This window comes from Lepisma saccharinum, chromosome 10 (genome assembly GCF_977018435.1).
Source record: "Lepisma saccharinum chromosome 10, izLepSacc3.1, whole genome shotgun sequence".
In the NCBI taxonomy this organism is placed as follows: Eukaryota; Metazoa; Arthropoda; class Insecta; order Zygentoma; family Lepismatidae; genus Lepisma; species Lepisma saccharinum.
Window position 1 is genome coordinate 80,103,066 of NC_139238.1, and position 20,195 is coordinate 80,123,260.

Here is a 20,195-nt window from a genome sequence, read left to right on the forward strand (position 1 = left end):
TGCTGACCTCTACTCTCAGCAGTTGCAAAGGGTGCACCATGCATTGCGGCAGGAGCCGGCTTTGGGAGACACTTGGCTGGGAGACACTGTGCCATCCACCACATTCACCGCACCTTGCACCAACAGATTACCACCTGTTTCATTTCCTTGACAACCACCTCCGTTGGAGATCCTTCGCAAATGAGGGAGACCTGCAGAAAGCACTCAACGACTTCTTTGCATCTAATCCCGCTGAGTTTTATCACCAGGGTATTGTGCAGCTGCAGGAACGTTGGCAAAAGGTGTTGGATGCTGATGGAGATTACTTCGAAACCTAAAGGTACATACCGTCCACTGTATTGCTCTTTGTTTATCACTGCTCTAGAATGGCAAACTTTTTTAGTTACCTTGTATGTTGATATTTCCACTGAGGTTTGGAACCCTCTGCTTCCAAGAACCATGAGTGTGGACTCATTTTTCGATGCATAAAGCAACTTCTCTCTTCTCTGTAAAGCAAACAACTTGCATATAAGTGAAACAATTGAATTGTACAAAAGTGTTCAGTACTGTAATATAATTAAAATTTAAAAATGATGTTAGAGTTGCTCGCTAGATGGCAGGGAGGTCTGCCATGTGAAGTACGTGTCATATGCATGACGCAATAGGACTGACTGAACTCGAGTGTCTTTGTCTTCGTGTGTGTGTGTGAGCGAGCGCGACGCGACCACAAGTGGTGGTACTTCCTCGTCATATAACCTGTGTCTTTGTGTATATAATATCCGTTATTATAATATATAGTTGTGTTCATGAACTATGAGAGACTTCATTCTTTAACCCAACACGAAATCAACACACTCCTGGACTTGGGAAAGTTACGCCAGGTGTTTTAATGGTGTAACGCCGCTTCAAAAAGAAAGTGTCATATTTCCTTACATTATCAGTGGGATTTCTGCTTCAGTACAGTATATCCAAGTGAAGTAATGTGCAACTGACAACATGCAGTTATACCATTATTGCTGATGAAAAGGGTATGTAGTAGGTATTAGAAATTTAACATAAGGAATTTATAGAATTGCATTGTATAGGTACCTGATTTAGCTAACCACACATTAAAACAGGAACACACTGTTAATAACAGCTTCTGACAGTTCATATACGAGAGACGTCCTGAAAAAAGCTCCAATGGTGCCTACACGCAGCACTAATGGTCAGAGCAACATACACACATGCAGGCAGGAAGAAGTGGCATGCAGCTGTAATCTGGTACAGTTACAATGCAGTGGTTTTAGGACAGTTCTAGGTTAAAGATTGCGGCTCTCATACAGTTTCCCACCGACTGCGATGTAGCCTACGTGTAGTAATCAGATTTTTGCACGCTTAGAATTTGGCACACAACCACCAGCAATGTGTGAGGTGTGCAGACCGGACATCTTGAGTGATAGTATGGTCAGACGATGGTACAGACAATTCACACAAGGCCAATCGAATGTGCACAACCCCATACAGCTGAGCCCTTTGCATCACTTCAGGCGAGAGATCTTGGACCACTCCCTGTACAGCCTTGGCCTTGCATGTACAGACTTTCAACTCTTTGTTCAACTGAAGAGGTTTCTGACAGGACAAGGATTTGACAGCTACACTGCGGTAGAGATAGTTCCAGTCTTTGCTGTCACACACACATGCCATAGGCATGCAAAATTTAGTGCCACGCTACGAGAAATGCCAGAACAACGGTGGTGATTATGCCGAAAATTAGGTTAGGACTCACTGTTACTAACACAATAAATTACAACTGATATTCTTGTTTTATTTATGCCTAACCAGTAGGGACCTTGATTTTTTGTTGTTTTTTTACAAATTGGTGTATTTTTTTATTTTTTACTATTGTATTTCATGGAATTTTTCGTTGTTTTAAGACATTTTTAAAAAAATCGCTAAAAACGCCAACAATTCGCATTTTATGCCAAATTCGCATTATTTCGATATTTCGAAAGGGCGAAAAATGTGTCCAGACATCACTGCACATTCATAAACACAACTTTGCAGCAATTACAATTTTTCACGGTTTTCGCGTTTGCGAAAATCAATGTCCCTACTAATTGGAAATTACTTTCTGGCCACCCTTCGTATAAATTAGTAGATGGAAAGTGAAAATTTAGCAGGGCTGGCAGAGAAGAGTCAATTCTTGAAGAAAGTGTTTTGCATTTATGATTGAATGATTCGGTAAAATATGATATTAAAATATTTATGTATTCATTATTAGTATTATATTTCATAATATTGGACAGGTTAATGACCATCTCTCACGAGTTTAAACAGACAGGACAGAGAGTGGCGTTAATTTCATTGCAATACTAGTGTTGCAGTAAATTTGAGGTTGGGATGATGCACTTGCCAATTTTTATAACATTCACCAATGCAAATTTATGTTTCACTTTTTCGTAATAGTATTCAATATATATATATTCCATTTTGTCGTATTCTTCTTGATATCTAAGAACATGGACGTCCGCAGGATTTTTTCCAGGGAGGGGCAAGGAAGATATTTTTTTCCAGGGGGGGAGCAAACAGGGCAAATTTTCCCCCCAAATAGTGTTGTTCCCTAAAAAACATTGCTTAAATTTGAATTTCTGGTGTTCATGCAATAATTAACACACATTATTTTGGCAAAAATGAAATTATATGTGTGAAATACATAATTTTTTGTTGATTATCATTTTCCAGGGGGGGCACTGCCCCCCCCCCCTTCCGGACGCCCATGTCTAAGAATAGTGCATTGTCATTGTAAACATATGTTAACTGTTGCGAAACCAGTAATACGTCAGGATGATGAAAGAAAACCTTCGTAAGCACTGCTACATTAAATAAGGTGAAGTGAGCCAGAAGAGTATTAAAATTCCAGCAGCATATTTGCAGTCAGCTCTTCTTGTTTATGCATGCGATTTTTGTTGGATGTTGCAGTCCGAAGACCTCCAACAAAAATCGATTCAATACAAGTGCCATGCATGCAATTTCTGTCGCATGTTGTAGTGAAATACTTTGTCAGGTGGCGATATTCGACAAAAAATCGTATGTATCAATGGAGCCTATTTGTTTCCATGTTCCTTCATTTTGTCCAACAAAATGCATTAATACAACGTCCAACAACTATCGGACGTCGCCACCCGCTCCCATCCCCTCCATCTGTTGACAGTTCTGTCCCCTTACTATACGGACAAGAAAAAAAAATGATAATTCAATGCATTTTTCATGTAATATTAAGAGGCTTAACACATTTTTCTGCCCCTCCGGAAATTTCTCTTCTCTCCTCCTGCCATCACTGGTTTCTGGCACCGTAGTTGTGTTGTGCATAAAATGGCCAAAAGTTGAGGCTGAAACTTAGCAACAAGATTTCTTGTTCCCGTGCAGAGTTCCATAACGATATATATAAATAAATAAATAAAAAAAAGTCGATCAAGACAAAATTCCCTGACAATGCCCTGCCTTTTTTGACACCTCAAATACCCTGACTTTTCCCGGTTTTCCAGGTCTGTCGCCACCCTGAAAACTATATACATTGGATAGAGAAGAAATACAAATTATAATAGCAATCTGTGATAAGTTGATATACATGTGCATAATTTCATTCTCAGATCTGCCCATTTTTCTGTGCAGTCTCTCCATAATTCAACCTTTCCTGCATATACTTGTCAAATGCAAAGTAAATGTTGCATCCTAATAAGTTTCCCATGTCTGAAAATAGTGAAAGTGTCATGGGTACCATATGATCTTTATTCACACTTCAACACACACTTGATTACAAAGTGTGGTATGCACCTAGAAACTAATCGTAATTGCAAATGTCTTTCTTCAGGTTGGCGCTGGAATCAAAAGTGTTTTGGATCAGTGCCTTGGTTCTTTTGTTGCATTTCACTGTTGTTTCTCTGAAGAGCAACAATGTTTTCACAGCTTTGAAAGCTCTGGCACTGTGTGCTTCACAATCCGGGTGCTTCTGCAAGAACTCCTTGTCAGGATCAGTTAACACACTGGCACACGAATTCCAATCAAGCACAGCCTCCTTTTCAGCCTGCCTGAAAAACATTTTAAAATATAATTCTTTAGTGTATCAGACAATGGCAGTTTTTTCTAGGATGAGATCAATTATTCAGTACACTGTCAATGTTGGCTGACATCAGTTCATCAGTTAAATTACCAACAATTTATTGATTTTATTTTATTTCAGCCTTACATACTGGGAAAAGTTAAGGCTAAATTCCACTTAATTTTACCAATCTGATATATACAGGGTACGTCAAAATAATGTTCCCGATTTCAGTGTCTATTTATTTCATTGTAATGATACGTAAATGACAGATTACACACACAGATTGAAAAACTCAAAAAGTTTTTTCTGGCATATTATAAATGTTCTTTGTGAGATCCACGTGTTACACGACACACATCTAGTCTATAATCAAGTTCCTTCCACACACTTCCTAGTATGTCAGGGTCCACGTCAAGACTTAATGAAATGGCCACCACGATCCCCAGATCTCCCACAATGTGATTTTTTTCCTATGGGGTTTCATCAAGGATCGAGTTTTTGTGCCACCACTTGCTACAACATTGGTGGAATTGCATGAGTGCTTTTAAATCTGCCAGTTCCTCTTGTAAGCGTAAATTTTGCGGAAGATATTTTGAATCCATACTGAAAGGAGCACGAACCCAGTCAAAATCTTCAACGATCTCTCCAAAATATTTTTTGAAAGTCTGCTGCAAGAATACTAAAAGTTGTTTAATTAAGTCCATCAACACCTTGTGTTCGTCAGCAAGGTGCCATACAATTTGGAACATCTCACACGTGACACGATCCATTTTCAATTGTCTGTATCCACAAGTTCAACTTATTAATAAATCCTTGAATCTTATCCATACTAGTCAGAATATTTTCGTTTCTACCTTGCATTTTTCTGTTTAGTTCATTCAAGTGTACGAAAAAATCGTCAAGTCAACCTTGCAGCAGGTTTTATGTATCAATCCGCGCGAGAACTGAGCTCAGAATCTTCCGTGCCAGTCTTTCCTCAACCGCCGAGCTGCTTACATCGCAGACACTGAGAAAATCCACAGTATTGCCAACCGCACAACACATCAAAACCCGCATGCATGTCAAGTGGAATGTATTTTTGCTTCTCTTTGTCTCCTGAAACATAAAATTTTAAAAGTACTTTCTGCGCATAGATTATTTAATAAATGTGTCATTACTTAATATAAATGCGAAATATCTTCGAAACATGAGAGCGTGTGTGTATATTTCGAGCACGCAAAAATAAAAATGAACAAAGATAAAAGTAAACAACGATAGGCCCTCTTGAATTTAATGACAATTTTTTTTTTTTTGGTTTAGAAAGAAATACATTTATGAAAAACGTGGTTGCTTCGTCCGCAATACATCCGTTCCTGTAAGACACACGCAATTCAAGTTATACCACCAAAAAAACATGATTTGTTATTGGTGATATATACAATCAGGTGCATTGTCTGTCGCTATTACTCTGGTTTCAATTTATGAATCACTTCACTAAACCAGGATTCAAATCTTGGTCTGTCCATTTCTTGCGGATAATCACCCTTCCCTTTCTTTGCGCGGAACAGTAAATATGCACCTTCAACAAAGCTTTCATTGCCGCCAGTGGGTGAAACAATAAGCCTCCCCCTTCCCCTCATCGTTGGTTTCTTCAGCCCTGGCGTGGTTTTGCATGCTGGTATCCTTCCATGTTTTATTCCCCCTTCCCCCACCCACCGAGTTGAAGGACGTCTCGTCCAAATAATAAACATGTTTCTTCTCACTGCGATATCTTTTAATACCGCGGAGATTCTTTTGTCGTCAAAAAACAAACAATCGTTTCCTCTTGCTAAACTCAAACAGCAAATCATTCAACACCCGTGATACAATTCGTGCGCACATTGACGGCAAATCACCTCACGCCCTGTTTTACTTTGATCTTGTTGCCGCAAGGAGGATTATGCATTCAAAACAACTTGCTTGTCTTTGAAGAAAATTTCCCTTCGGACGAAGTCCAAAATAACATTAGGGTAAAACCGCGCGCTGAACAGTAGATTCAGCCATTCTCGCCGCTCTACAATAAACATAGGGTTAAAAGAGTGGGATGTGCAACACTGGTATCGCCGATTGCACGCGTTCTGCAACGCATTCAGTCTCGCTCGACTCGCTCTAAAGTTTCAGTGTCTCTTCAACGCACTACACATTGCAGTTGGCGAATCTACGGTTCTAAGTTCGTCTGCACAGTGATTGCAACCAATTAAGTCCATACCTGCTAATGGATGTACTATTTTGTCTGTATATTACAAATTAAATAACTGTTTTCTTGCAAGTATGCAGTTGTGTCGGAATAGAACCCGTCTCAGTGGAACTATGTTCTTGCGCGCACGTTTGGAACTACATATGCGAAAACCTGCTGCAAGGTTGACTTGACGAGCAGCTTAGATACCTATTCATCATCTGCAAATAAATCCGCATACTCATGCCCCTCAATAGCAGGGTTGGCATGTTTAAAACAAAAGTAAACGTTTAAAACACACGGTTTTGTTTTATTTACAAATGTTTTAAACGTTTAAAACAATGTGTTTTAAACATGTTTTTTTTAGAAGTGTTTAAAACACATTTTGGTACTTGATATTTTATAGTCTGTGATAATTTCTTTGTTTGGCAACCCTGTCTTTTCATTGAATGTGTTAATTATTCCGTGCTACACGGATATCACTTATCGCACAACACTTGAGCAACCTTATGTTCTGACATCACGGGAAAAAGATTTTTAAATTTGGCCGAGTCTGCTGCACGCACGTGTCAGCAGTAAGAATAAGCGTCAAATTTGCTCCTGCCACGAAATTCATCTGCTAAGAGGATGTTACAAATCTTAAGAACAGATGAAGACGAGAAAAATGCAAGTTTATGATTAATGGGAATGAATATACAGGTAATTTAGAAACTTTTTCTTTAGATAGCATTTAGAGATATTATTTTAATGCTAACGGAACCTAACCTAACTACGAGAGCATGTAGGTTTATTATTAGTAGAATGCTAAGGGACCTAATCTTAAAACATTTATGTGAAAGTAATCGCTACAACTTCACAGTATGTGTTACATACGTAATTGCATACATAGCATGATGAAATCACGATAAAACAAAGACCGAGTTTGCTGCAACGCGCATCTCTTTTGAGGTTCCAGCAGAAAAAGAACGTGGCAGCAGACACTACCTTTAAATTTAGGCTAAATGCCTACGTTGTTAGGTTAGGTAGGCTAGCTATGTATGAACAAGGTAGTAAAACTGTTGTGCGACAAGAAACAAGCGTGCTTTACTGTAGAAATCGAAACTTCTCAGTTCCTTGTTTTCTACCGTCCTGTAAGTTTGAGACTGGTGGAAGCTGGAAACTAATATCTGAATACACAATTCGTGATTTTCATAATGCCGTGAATTTTTTTTATCTTGCGATACGATTCATTGGTTTTGAAGCGCAGGTGCTTACTTTTGGTAACATAATTTTGTACTTGGAAAGATAAATTGATCTGGAGAATCTATTATGACTTTGCAGGTTGTTTTCTGCTATATAAACTGTTCAGGCAGCAGGAAATATTTCACCCTGATTTTTCCAGGACGAGGACAGTAATTCTATAATATTTAGTTTCTTGAAATTTAGATGAATATGAATCCTAACCTACTTCAGCAGTGACGGAAAAAGGGGGGCTATTACCCCCAACTTTTGTCCCTGCAGTATAGGTGTGCGGGATCCCTAAAAGTCGGGACCGGGATCGGAAAAAAAAATTCCCGTCCCGATCCAGACTTCGGAAAATGACTTCCTGACTTTTCGGGATCCCAAGCAGTCGGGAAATACCGAATGGTCATTTTAAAAAGTCGTCAATTCTCGGCGTTTTCTGCATTGTATATGTTTGTAACTTACCGGAAATTGTTGGTCTTTGTACCAGAAGTGCAAAAACAAGCACTTAAGATGGAAATTACGTGTAGAATTCGAGATTTCAAGAGCTTTGGGAAATTTCGAACATGTCCCGTCCAGAAAATTTTCCGACTTTGTCGGGAAATTGAGAATTTTCCCCGTCCCGAATGTCGGGATTTGAAGAATTTCCCGTCCCGACCCAAAAAATAGGCCTGTCTATCCTACGTAGAGCGGTCATATTGGAAGCGACACTAGCGCTCAAGTGGTAATTTTAATCGCGAATAGATTGGCTCCAAAGAATATATAGTAAGCAAGGTATTCACGATTAAAATTATATATTTACTACGGCTATTTTATGTGCGTCTTTCCAGTAGGGGTGTGCGGCATCCCGAAAAGTCGGGACCGGAATCGGGGGGGGGGGGAAATTCCCATCCCGGGAGCTTATTATTGGGCCCGTTCCGAAAGTCGCACGAGTTGAACGCGTTAAACGAGTTATGGTAACTGGCCGTTCCATAAGTGCTTCCGTGCGTTTCGTGAGTTTCATTATGCTGTCCCAAAAGTCGCATTCCGTGCGTTTCGTGCAAGAACGAGATTCACCAAACGCACGGGCCAGGATGCTGGTTTGTTCCGTGAAAATCGTCTGCTCCTTGCAGACAAAGCGCGTGCTGGTGAATTCAAACTGCACTAGTTCGGAAAATGTATTATAATTTTAACAGATAGCGATATGAAGCAACATGCACAAGATAAGTATGCCTTGACCGTTCTTAGAATGTGATTAAAATGAGTAACAGTGGCCATAATAGAGCTTATTTTTGCCATAAGGACATTCCTTCCGCTGACGCCATGCGGAAACTTTCTCTAAACAAATCGCTGCGCCTGCGCTTTCGCCTAGAGTGTCCCATAAGTCCGTAAAATAACTGGTTTCACCAGATTCACGAGCCCAGTTATTTTCGTTGAATGCGTTCGTTTCGTTAAGACTTTCGGAACGCACCCATTGAAAGTCAACACCTAGCTCACGAGTGAGTTTTCTCGTTCGGTAGCCAAGTCGGTCGCCAGCCGAAAAGCGAATTATTGAAACTTAGGCTGTGTCCAAAAGGTACAAAGTACATACTTGAAGTACAGTCTTGACGGAAGTGACGTCAGCTAGTGCAGTTCGAAAGCGCCAAGCAAACGAGTGTACAAGACCAGAGGACGCAGCACACGAGCGGTGCACACTTGCGATCTGTGCTTGCTTTTCATTTGTTAAAAAAATGGACGTCTGAAGTCAATCAGCTGGTAGTTGTAGTTCTTCCATTGTGTGGAAATGTAAGTAAACAAGTTTTTAAAATACTATGTAATTTTATTTATTGGTTTTATTCATATATTCATTCTTCTTTAGTGAGAAGGTGTTTAAAAGTGAGAAAACAATTTCTTTTCCCGCGATCGTAAACCATGTTGCGGAATGTATGAAAATTAATTTGAAAGAGCAAATTTCTTTCATATTTCTATAATTAATAACGTGCTGTGTTATATAAACTGCACGGCGAGTCATGTGTGTGTTGTTCACGGAAAACAAGAGTGGCACATACAGTCGATGTTTGATAATTTTAGTTTCGAAGCAACTTTTGTTGCATTCCTCACTTGTGTTGGCGCTGCAGTCGAAGTGCAGTTCGAAAGCTTTCCGCTTCCAGGCTTCAAGACCGCACTGCGAGTATGCTCTCGAAGTATGCTCGCTTCAAGTATGATCTTGCAGCTTTCGGACACAGCCTAAACGAGTTGAGCAGCTAACGGATCTTCTCCTTCTTCTTCTTCTTCTGACCCTGTCAGACAAAACACTGTCGACTTTGGCCAATGTTTCTGTATTTATACTATGGGACATCATTAGTCTGTGGTATGGGATTACTGTTACACAACTTTTCCTTACAATACGCAACAGATGACACTAAACAATCTTCAATTTTTACACTTTTACATTCTATGTTCTGTTTATAATTCAATTTGACATTTTCGAGCGTATCCATATAAAATCCAAATAATTGGTATTGATAAATCAGATAAAAGAGAAAGTAAAGATATAGGAAATGGAATTTTTAATCTTATCAGATTTTTATATAATATGTTTCGTTGGTGAGAGAATTGATCACATTCCAAAAATAAATGTTGGGCATCTGGATTATCTTTACCACATGTACAATTTTGTTGATGTATAATACCAATTTTCGCTAAATGTGCTGGTGTACGTACATGACCAGTTCGCAATCTATTAATAAAAACTATAACCTGTCTTGGAAGAGGACATCTGTGGAACCATGGTTGACTTGCATCAAATTCCGCCAGCCATCTATATGTATGACCTACCATCGTCAATTGTTCCTTGCACCAAATTTTCCAGTGATTTTTTATTTTAATTTTAACTCTAGGTAATAGATCTGTATAAGGGAGTCTGATGAAAGATATTTGAGGTAAATCCCTTGCTCTCTTAGCGTACATATCTGCCATATTATTACTCTGGTTAATGTGATGTGCCTTGACATATGTAAACTGAACAGTAATATTTTTGGATTGTGCTTGTTGAGTTAATTGTATAATCAATATAATGAAAATAGATTGACGACATAGTTGAGGATATGATGATGTTAGTGCCTGTAAGACACTTAACGCATCTGTTAGAATTAGTATTTTTTTATAGTTATTTTGTATGGAATAAGTTAATGCACGGTAAATAGCATAGCATTCTGCTGTAAAAATTGTAGTGTCTGCTGGTAACCTAAATATTTGGTGTTGATTCATTTCAGGAATATAAAACGCACAACCTACATCCTGAAATTTTTTGGAGCCATCAGTATATATGAAAATTAAATCTGGCCATATTTCTCTATACCGAGCATGCTGACCATGATCTAAAAATTGGACGTTAGCCTGAGCATAAAGAGGCAAATCTAATTTATATACTGGAGGTGAATGATATGTGAAAGATTTTTGGTACGCGTCAGGATCCATACAATAACAATGAAGAAAATAAAATTTCGGGTTGATCGGATCTATAACATTCATAATTGCCCACTGTTTTTGTGTTTCAAATAGCAAATTAAATGGATGATTATGATTCTCCCAGGTTTGAAAAAGAAATTTATTTGTTAATTGTTTGCGCCGATGAGATAGAGCCATCTCTCTATTTTCCATATAAACACTTACGTTTGGACTAGAATTCATCAATCCAGAGCAAATTCGTAATGCTTTGCGTTGTAGTACATCAATTTTTTGTAACTGTTTTGAGGACGCACCACCGTAACTGAAAGCCGCATACTCAAATAAGGAACGAAAGCAGTTTCTGTAAAATAGTAACATAATTGTGGGTTGACTGCCCCACTTAGTAGTTGCCAATCCACGAAGAATGTTTAGGACAGATTTCCCTCTATTTATTAAATAATCTATATGCAGTTTCCAATTATTTTTACGATCGAAATGAATTCCTAAATATTTACATGTAGATACCACTGGGATGTCAGAAATATGATTAATATTATTAGGAAATACATTTTGGCTACGAGAATTAAAAATCATAACTTGAGATTTATTAAGGTTGAAAGATAAACCTACTTCATAAAACCATGCTTGAAGTTTATGTATTAAACGTGTCATGTCTATTAATCCCTGTGTTGCTTGTGGAGTAATTCTGTAAAAACAGAAATCATCTGCATACTGAATAAGTTCAAAATCCTCCAATTGTTCATTGTGTAGAGACTGTGTGTATATATTAAATAGTATAGGACTGAGTGGAGCTCCTTGTGGAATTCCTGTAGTTGTGAATCTAGGCCCCTGGATAGAATTTTGAAACCAGGCAAAAATTTTTCGATCAGCATATAAATTCGAAATTAATCTGGGAATCATAGGAGATATATATATTCTTTCTAGTAATTGACAAAGTTGCATCAGTGGTACAGCATCATAGGCTTTTTCCACATCGATAAATAAACTATAACAATAGGAATTCATAACAATGTTATTTTGAATTACAGCGTTGAGAATTGCAATGGCATCTTGACTACTATGTTGTAATCTGAAACCAATTTGCGTAGGGGGAAAGAATCGTTGTTTTTCTAAATTCCACATAAGACGTTTTTGTAGCGTGCGTTCGAATAATTTTTCCAATACTGAAATTAGAACTATTGGTCTGTAGGAACGGGCATTTGATGGTGGTTTATTCGACTTTAATATAGGAATTACTACATGTGTTTTCCATTCTGAAGGTATACTACCCCCGGTATATGTTTTATTGTATATAGCGACTAAAATATCAAATCCCCTTTTAGGTAAGCTCTATAGCTTGGTATGGAATTCCATCCATTCCTGGTGCTGAATTTTTAACTCTATGTAGTATATTATGTAATTCTATGACAGTCACAGCTGGAAACTCTCTTGTAAAAATTTGTTGTGGAACGAGAGGAGGTTGATATTCTATATTTACTGAAGGAGGCGCAATCATGGAGAAAAATTCATTTTGCCAGGTTACATCAATTGTCTGTTTCCTGCTTAGTTTCGGGTGTCTTAAAGAATTAAATTTTTTCCAGACGAGTTTTATAGGTTCAGCATTTCCTAAAGAGTTACAATAATTTATCCAGGCTATTTTTTTGGCTTTTTTGAAAGCTTTTTTAGCAAGAGCCTGACTTCTTTTCCAGGCAATTTTGTGGGTAATTGTGGGTCTGCTAGCAAATGTTTTCTCATCACGTTTACGGTTCTGTTTAGCAGTCTCGCATTCTGGTGTCCACCAATATAATTGTGGGAATCTATGTGTATCTTGCCCTTTTGAACGTACACCTACGATATCCAGAGTTTTTGTAATTAGTTGTATAAATTGAGAATACGAGATATCAGTATTAGATCGTAAATTTTCTGATAATATCAAGGAGTCAATTGTTGTGGAATACAATGACCAATCAATAAGGTTAGTTTTCCAGCGTCTAAGGAGAGGTGTATTTCGCGGGGTCTGTACATTATACATAAATCTTCCTTGAACATGTATGGGTAAGTGATCACTTCCACGCATATCCTCATCCACAAACCAGGTAAGTTGGGGGAAAATTTCATCAGACACTATGGTTAGATCTATCACAGAAGGATTATTTCCTGATCGAGGAATATGTGTTATGGAACCATCATTAAGTATGATAAAATTATTATGTTCTATCCAGTCCACTAAAATCTGGCCTAAATGATCTGATCGTGAACCGCCCCACATTGGATGATGCCCGTTAAAATCTCCTACACAAATATAAGGGCCTGGAATATTGTCCAGAATACTTTGAAAATCTTGTAGTTGTATTTTTTGAGATAACGAATTCGAAGGTATGTAAAAATTAATAATACTGAAATAAAAGTTTTGTATTTTTATGCGCACTGCTATGATTTCTACATGATATCTGTTTACTATATTAATTTTTGGGTATAAAAAAAGAGTTTGGTGGGCCACACTCTCATGAATGTGTATGCTCACACCTCTTTCATTGTGTTGAAATGGCGGACCTATAGTATTATAATATTTTAGATTGTAATTCTCGTATTGCTTTCCTTTAGTCTCTTGTAAACAGAGAATTAAAGGATGGGATTCCTCAATTAGTTTATTTAATTCGATTTTACGTGCGGAAAAACTATTTATATTCCACTGAATTAAAAATTCCATTCCCTACAATATACTATTAATTTTTTCCCCTTTGATTCCTGGATTTATGAAATTAAGTTTTGTAAAACAGTCAAGAGATTCCCTGTTAGCTCATGAATATGTTTAAGTAGTGGTTGTTGTCTTCTAAGTTCTGATATATTTATTAGTGCCGACCACAGCTCTGGCAAAGTTTGCATTAACGATTTATACAGTGCCTGAAGATTTTCCGCTGGAGGATTTGAAATGATCTGTCTATTTGATGATCTATGCTCATGTGAATGTTGCTCAATGTGATTGGATCCAGACTGGGGTTGCGCATTTCGTCCAATTGGGGGTGATGGCGTATTCTCCTCGTCTTCGGATAAACTGTCAAATGATGAAGATTCATAAAATAGCTCTTTAGGTGGTTTTGGAGTTTCTCGTGTCCTTATATTACTTCTACGTGAGTGCAGCCCATCTTTGCTCACACTCGTGTGATTTTTCTGTTTTCGCATTGAGGGTTGCGAGGATGTAACTATTTTAGGAGTTATTGACTCTCTAGTTGTCACAGATATTAATGGACTTGCCATTGTACATTGGATGACCTCAGCGTGAGAGGGGAGCGGTGGAAATTGTTTAGCAGTTAATGGAGGTGCCAAAATGTCTCTTCTGGTTAGAGGTGGTTTATATGTCCCCAATATTTTTGCCTTAGCTTCAAAATAAGATAAGTTTTCCTCCGCCATCCGCGTCTGTATTTGCTGTTCTATTTGTCGTTGAGGGCAATCTGGGGATGTAGCTCTATGATTACCTCGACATATGACACAAATAGGAACTTCTGTGCAGGAATCTCCATGTTTTTCTTTTCCACAGTTGATGCAGATTGCTTTTGAACGGCAGTTCTTAGTTTGATGCGCATAACGGAAACAGTTTTGACATTGTAAGACAGACCTCGTTCTAGGTCGGACCTCGAAAATTTCACTGTTTACTAGTATTCTTTCTGGTAAGACATTACCCTGAAAGGTTAGGCATATTAATTTTGTGTCTCTCAGATCGAAAGAACCCGTATTATTCCATACTTTCTTCTGCATACGCCTCGCGCTGATGACTGGGATCGCCGATTGCACTCCATCCATAATGTCTTGTACACTGATATCTATGCCAACTCCGAAAATAAGACCGTCTCGCTGTACAAGAGCTTGAGGAATTCTAGCTCGAACCTGTAAATCTTTATGATACATTTCGTTTTGTGTGAAAGCATTTGCAGCTCTTGCATTTGGAAAAGTCACACGGACTCTATTTTTACCACACTGTTCAATCAATTCTATGTCTAGTCCTGCCTTTCGAAATTTATTCCCTAAACTGCCACCGGACAGTTTTCCTATATTTTTTCCTGTTCCCTCTAACAGTACTATATATGGACCTGATTGTGCATTGTCATATGTGTACTGTCGTGATGGAGAATTTTCATTCTCGTTCGATCGGATGATTTTATCTGGTTGGGCAGTTGATTCTGAATCCGCCGATCTCTTTTTTGCACGATGTTCTTGTTTTTCTTCCTCCCCTTTCATGATAGCATCCTCGTCATTCACTCTTGATATATTATTCTGTAGAAAGACGGGAGTTTCACCACCACTTAATGCTAATAGGGTATCAGCAGCACATAGGGTTGCTTCTTCCCCCATTACACTGATTAATAGCGTTCAGGTGAGTCAGTTTATCGTTACCACTACTATACTCTTATTTACACAAATACACACACTAAGTTAATAAATCCAAATTAATTTTCACTTCGAATACCTCACAAGAGGTATTTTATAGTCAAACACGTAATAACTACGAAATAAAAACCGGATAACACAATCACGATCCGAAAAACCTCGTAGCCGAACACAAGCTCAACGCCATTTTTTAGCAGCTAACGGATTCGGGGTCTCGAGTTGCATGCGAGTGAAATGTTGGCTGGCAAGAGAGGCTACTGTACCATCAGCCAATGGCGTTGCGACTTTTTCCATCTCGGTCATGCACAGCTGATCGCGGACAATTTTGTTTCGTCTGCAATGAAATACAGAATGAGATGTATCGATACTCTTTTTCACGTATGATCTTAATGCACGGATGTGTTAAGTGTAAAATGTGGGTGACATCGCATACAATTAATGACCGTGCTGTGCCATCTGGAAATAGCAGTAAAACTCTTCCACGGTTGACAAAGATATGAAGAATAAGTGAAGTTCTGTTGCTGCGTAAAGGCAAGTATCCATTCTATTTTTGATATAAAAATAATTATTGTATTTGTTGAATGGAAATCACAGTTATGAGTTTATTAAAACCGTATGCACCATTCATAAGCAAGGATGTCTTCGATCTAATCTAATTTAAATTGTTGCGAACATGCGAAATTGTGCGAAGACGCACAATCTAATAAAACGGTGCCTAGTGGTGAAAAAGTTTAGTTTGGTACACAAAAGTTAATCAGGTCTGGATGTTGTGTTACTCACAGACCTCATTTCTATTATTGCTCGACACCAAAATACTCCAAGCAGAAAGTAACCACAAAAGAATACAACTTGTGCTTATGTGTGTGTGCATTTTGCTTCTTTTCTATTTTAAGCTACTTTTCTTCATTTTTAGCCTAATTTTGTTATTCTACTGTGAAAGCTTGTATTACGTACTTTGAATCTCCACCTTTATTTAAGAATGATTTTCATTATTGTTACTGTGTTTTTCCAATTTTCCAATTCCATTGTTATAATGATACACATTATTTTCTACATACTTGAATCGAATTCCGTACATCACTATAAGCACATGTTGAACATGTTTCATTATTATTTAACTCGTTTTTATGTGCAGATCGATTTTTCAACATGTTTCTGTAGGATTACATCAGTAGGTTAGGGTTGGTGCCCTTAGCGTTATAATTATACTCCTATGTGCATACACATACAGTATTACTAATTTTACATTTTAAGTGGGTTTGGATACTTTAACATTTCCATATGTTCCTTGATGTGCTACACAAATCTAGAACATTTTTAATACATCAGTGATTTGTGGCAGAGTAGCCTGCACAAGCTACTTTTCACAACAATTCCTCATGAATTAATGCATTCTTCATATTTAAAATGTACAAATTAGTTTGTCGGTAAGAGTTTAGTATATCGGAGACACATTTAAATCGAATATTTTGTTTTGGAATGGTTCGTACTTACCAATTGTGTATTGCGGAACATAGTTCAAGGTGTCATTATGCTTTTTACACGAAAAGAAAAAAAAAATTCACATACAGAGTACTTCTTTTGATTCATTTCTTCGCTTTTGTAACACACAATATGGCGGGCTGAGGTTGACTACCTACTGTCATGTTTGTCACTTGTGCAAATTGTACATTATGCATGGGTAGCTGACGGATAGCCCCACGAACCATTTCCTATAAGGTTAGGTTTGGTTAGGTTAGGCAAGCATATTTAAAAAAAGTGGATTGGAAACACTGACAGGGGCTTACGTTATCAAACGTACGCAGCATCCGGTTGTCGTAAGGCAAGCAAATGAAAGCAATGGCAATTGTGAATCGGTGAGATATTTCTCTTAAAAATACATGATTTCTTGCTCAAATATATTCCACGATGAAAGAAAATACCTTGACGAACATTGTAAACCTTGGAAAAACTCATTTCCGTAAGTAGTTTCTTCTGTAAAATTGAAGAAATGTGTCTCCGATATACTAAACTGTTACCAGTTTCTCTAAATTTACTTTCAGTATTCTAAATGTATTTCTTATCTTTCTGTACAACTTGCAAATTTCATTACACAATCTGATTCATTACTATGTTGGCTAGTGTATTACTTCAGATAGTTATGTATATATTTTTCATTCTAATTCGTTTCATTTTTCTTTCAGCGTTTCAGATTAAGCATTCCCAGAACTCCAATTGAAAGAGGATGGGGAAGTAACATATGGCTTGTGTTTGTGTATGGCTGGTATTGGAGAGGTCTCATCTTGCTGCAATCATCTTCATGCTTGACCCTGGTGTACAAAAAAGGGATAATTTATCATGCATTGAAAAAGAAAATGCATGGCTGCTTCCTCATATGTAAACACTACTAACCATTTCAATAAGTATCATGGACTTCGTTGCTTCCGTGCAGAAGAAAAGAAGGTTGGATATGATAAGTGATACCGAAATCACCGATGAAATATCAGTCTCTTGTAAACATTCCGAAACCTACAAAAGACTAGTGAGATGTATTTCTTCAAAATTATGTTATTCAATTTAGGCACCTGGCCAAAATTTAGTGATCAAAAGTGCTTTAATATGCCAGGTTGCACTCAAACTACCTGTATTTGTGCTCAGAGTTGGAAAATAAATGTAGTTATATTTTGTGGTCAAGCAGGAAGTTCAAAGTGATTTCAGTACAAATCAGGGATGAACACTGTATCAAACAACTGGTAGTTTCACCATCTGTTTCGCTATTTTTTTAAGCTACTGAGACCAAGTTCTTCCTTTCTCCTGAAGTTTGTAACTTACGTATAACCCATGAGAGAGTATGAACACAGTCAAAGGTCTTACTACTAATGTCTACATGTCTGTTATTCCTAAACAAAAATTGTCCTTGCATGGGCGCAATACTAGATGGAATGGTTAATAGTATTTGCTGATGCTGTGGGAAGGAAGTATATGGAATAAAGTGCCCATAGTTTGAGAAACTTTACTGTGAATGAGATTTGCTCTGTGAAATCATCTTGCTGAACTAAAGACAATGATCTCATGAAGTTGAAACTAGACTATCCCTATTACTTTCAGGTACAAACACAAATTTACAGAGAAGAAAATGTTCATATGTAGGATTCTGGGGGATGTTGAAATGTGTACTGTACTAAAAGACCAGGCATTCTAAATCAAACATGCATAGATATTGTCTTGTCAGCAAGGGTGCTGCGACACTATAGTGGCACTATAGTGCTCGTTTTCGTTATATATGTGATTGATTGGTTTGGTTTATATTACTTCGCTTTTCTGTCACTTTTGGCTAATTGCAAAGGTGAGGATGAATGGTAATGAGATTAAATTGATGAAGGGACTTTCAAAAAAGAGCACCAATGCCTTGACTGGGATTCAAACCTGACAACCCTAGCATTGTAGCTTGCTGTGCTAACCACTCCGCCACTGAGACTGGCTGTTATACATGTGAGTTTACATAGTTTTCGGTAATGTAGAAAATTAGAACATCTACTTAATGCAGCATGTGCTCCAGTTTTGTTCTGGGATTTCAAGTGGAATGATGTGAATTTATTCAGTTGATTTGTTTATCACAAGAATGTTGTTGAGCTGTTAACATGTTCACTTTAGCTGATGATGTTTTAAAAATGAAAACTGGTTTTAAAATTAAGTTTGTTGCTGCAACCATTCAATCAAATTTTCAACAGTGCTATTGATACATAAGGTTTTTATGTGACCATCACATTCATTGAAACAAAATAAAATAAATACAATTGATACCTGTCCACCCACAAAAATAAACTAAAGTGCAGAAACGTGCATAACTAAAACAGTAAATTTTTCAAAAAAAATTCTTTTCTACTTAGTTTATTACGTACAATAAAAGTGTTTGCTAAATTAGAAATTTTGTTTGGGTATTTTCATCCTTCATTTGAAGTATGTTTGGTACCCTTAACCCTCTGTACCTGTGAAATGTTTTGCTGTGAACATTTTCAGTTGTTTTTAGCTCTCTGAAACATGTTTTTGTGAAGTAAAGTACATTTGATACCTTAACGTGTTACTTTACTGTGAAGGAGCATATCCCAAAGACTTCCCGGCAGTGAATATAGCACCCAACAAGACATTCCACAACTATGTTGGGGGCCTTAGGTTTGGAGCTTATAGAAAGTTCCATGTTTTTCATTATTTTAGTGTGCATACAAGCATTTTTTACTAATAAAAAGCAGCAAAAGTATTCGAAGATGGCATGTTTCTACTTGTGCTGGCCATAATTTGGGTTCAAATATCTGTTATTTGTGTTTTCTGCATGCAATAATCAATTATATATTTTGTAAAGCATCAAAATTGGTTGATTAAAAAGGAAAACATTAACTCTCGAAGGGGTACAATAGTTAAAAGTACATTTCTTCTTATTTTCTGGTGACAGTGGTTTCTGTAACAAAGCTACCTTCATTCATTTGTTGGAACTTGAAAGGACAAATTATGTGGACTGTTCCTTTCAATTATAAGAAATGTTTCTACTTGTGCTTGAAAGTGTTCTCAATTTCTTTTCAAACATACAATAATTCACAAGCAAAATATATTTCAAAGCTTCCTGCAACCCTTTGGCTGACATCCTATGGGTGCGGATGAAAATCTGCTTGGATGTATTTGTGCTGCTGGCATGAGAAGCGAGACATTCGTGAATGGCTTTTCTGAAAGATCTCTGGTGGTGATTGTTGTGTGCATCAAAAGGAAGGAAATGTACTTTACAATTAAGGTGCTGACATTTATCACAGATGAGGTTGACATACATGGTGAACCTTTCTTTCGGTAGCTCTGATAGAGTCCTGGTCGTGCCTGTATTTTTTGCTTAAAATTTTACTTGGTAAACCATCGTCTATGTGAAATGAAATTTCATCCTAACTTGGCTAGCAAAAG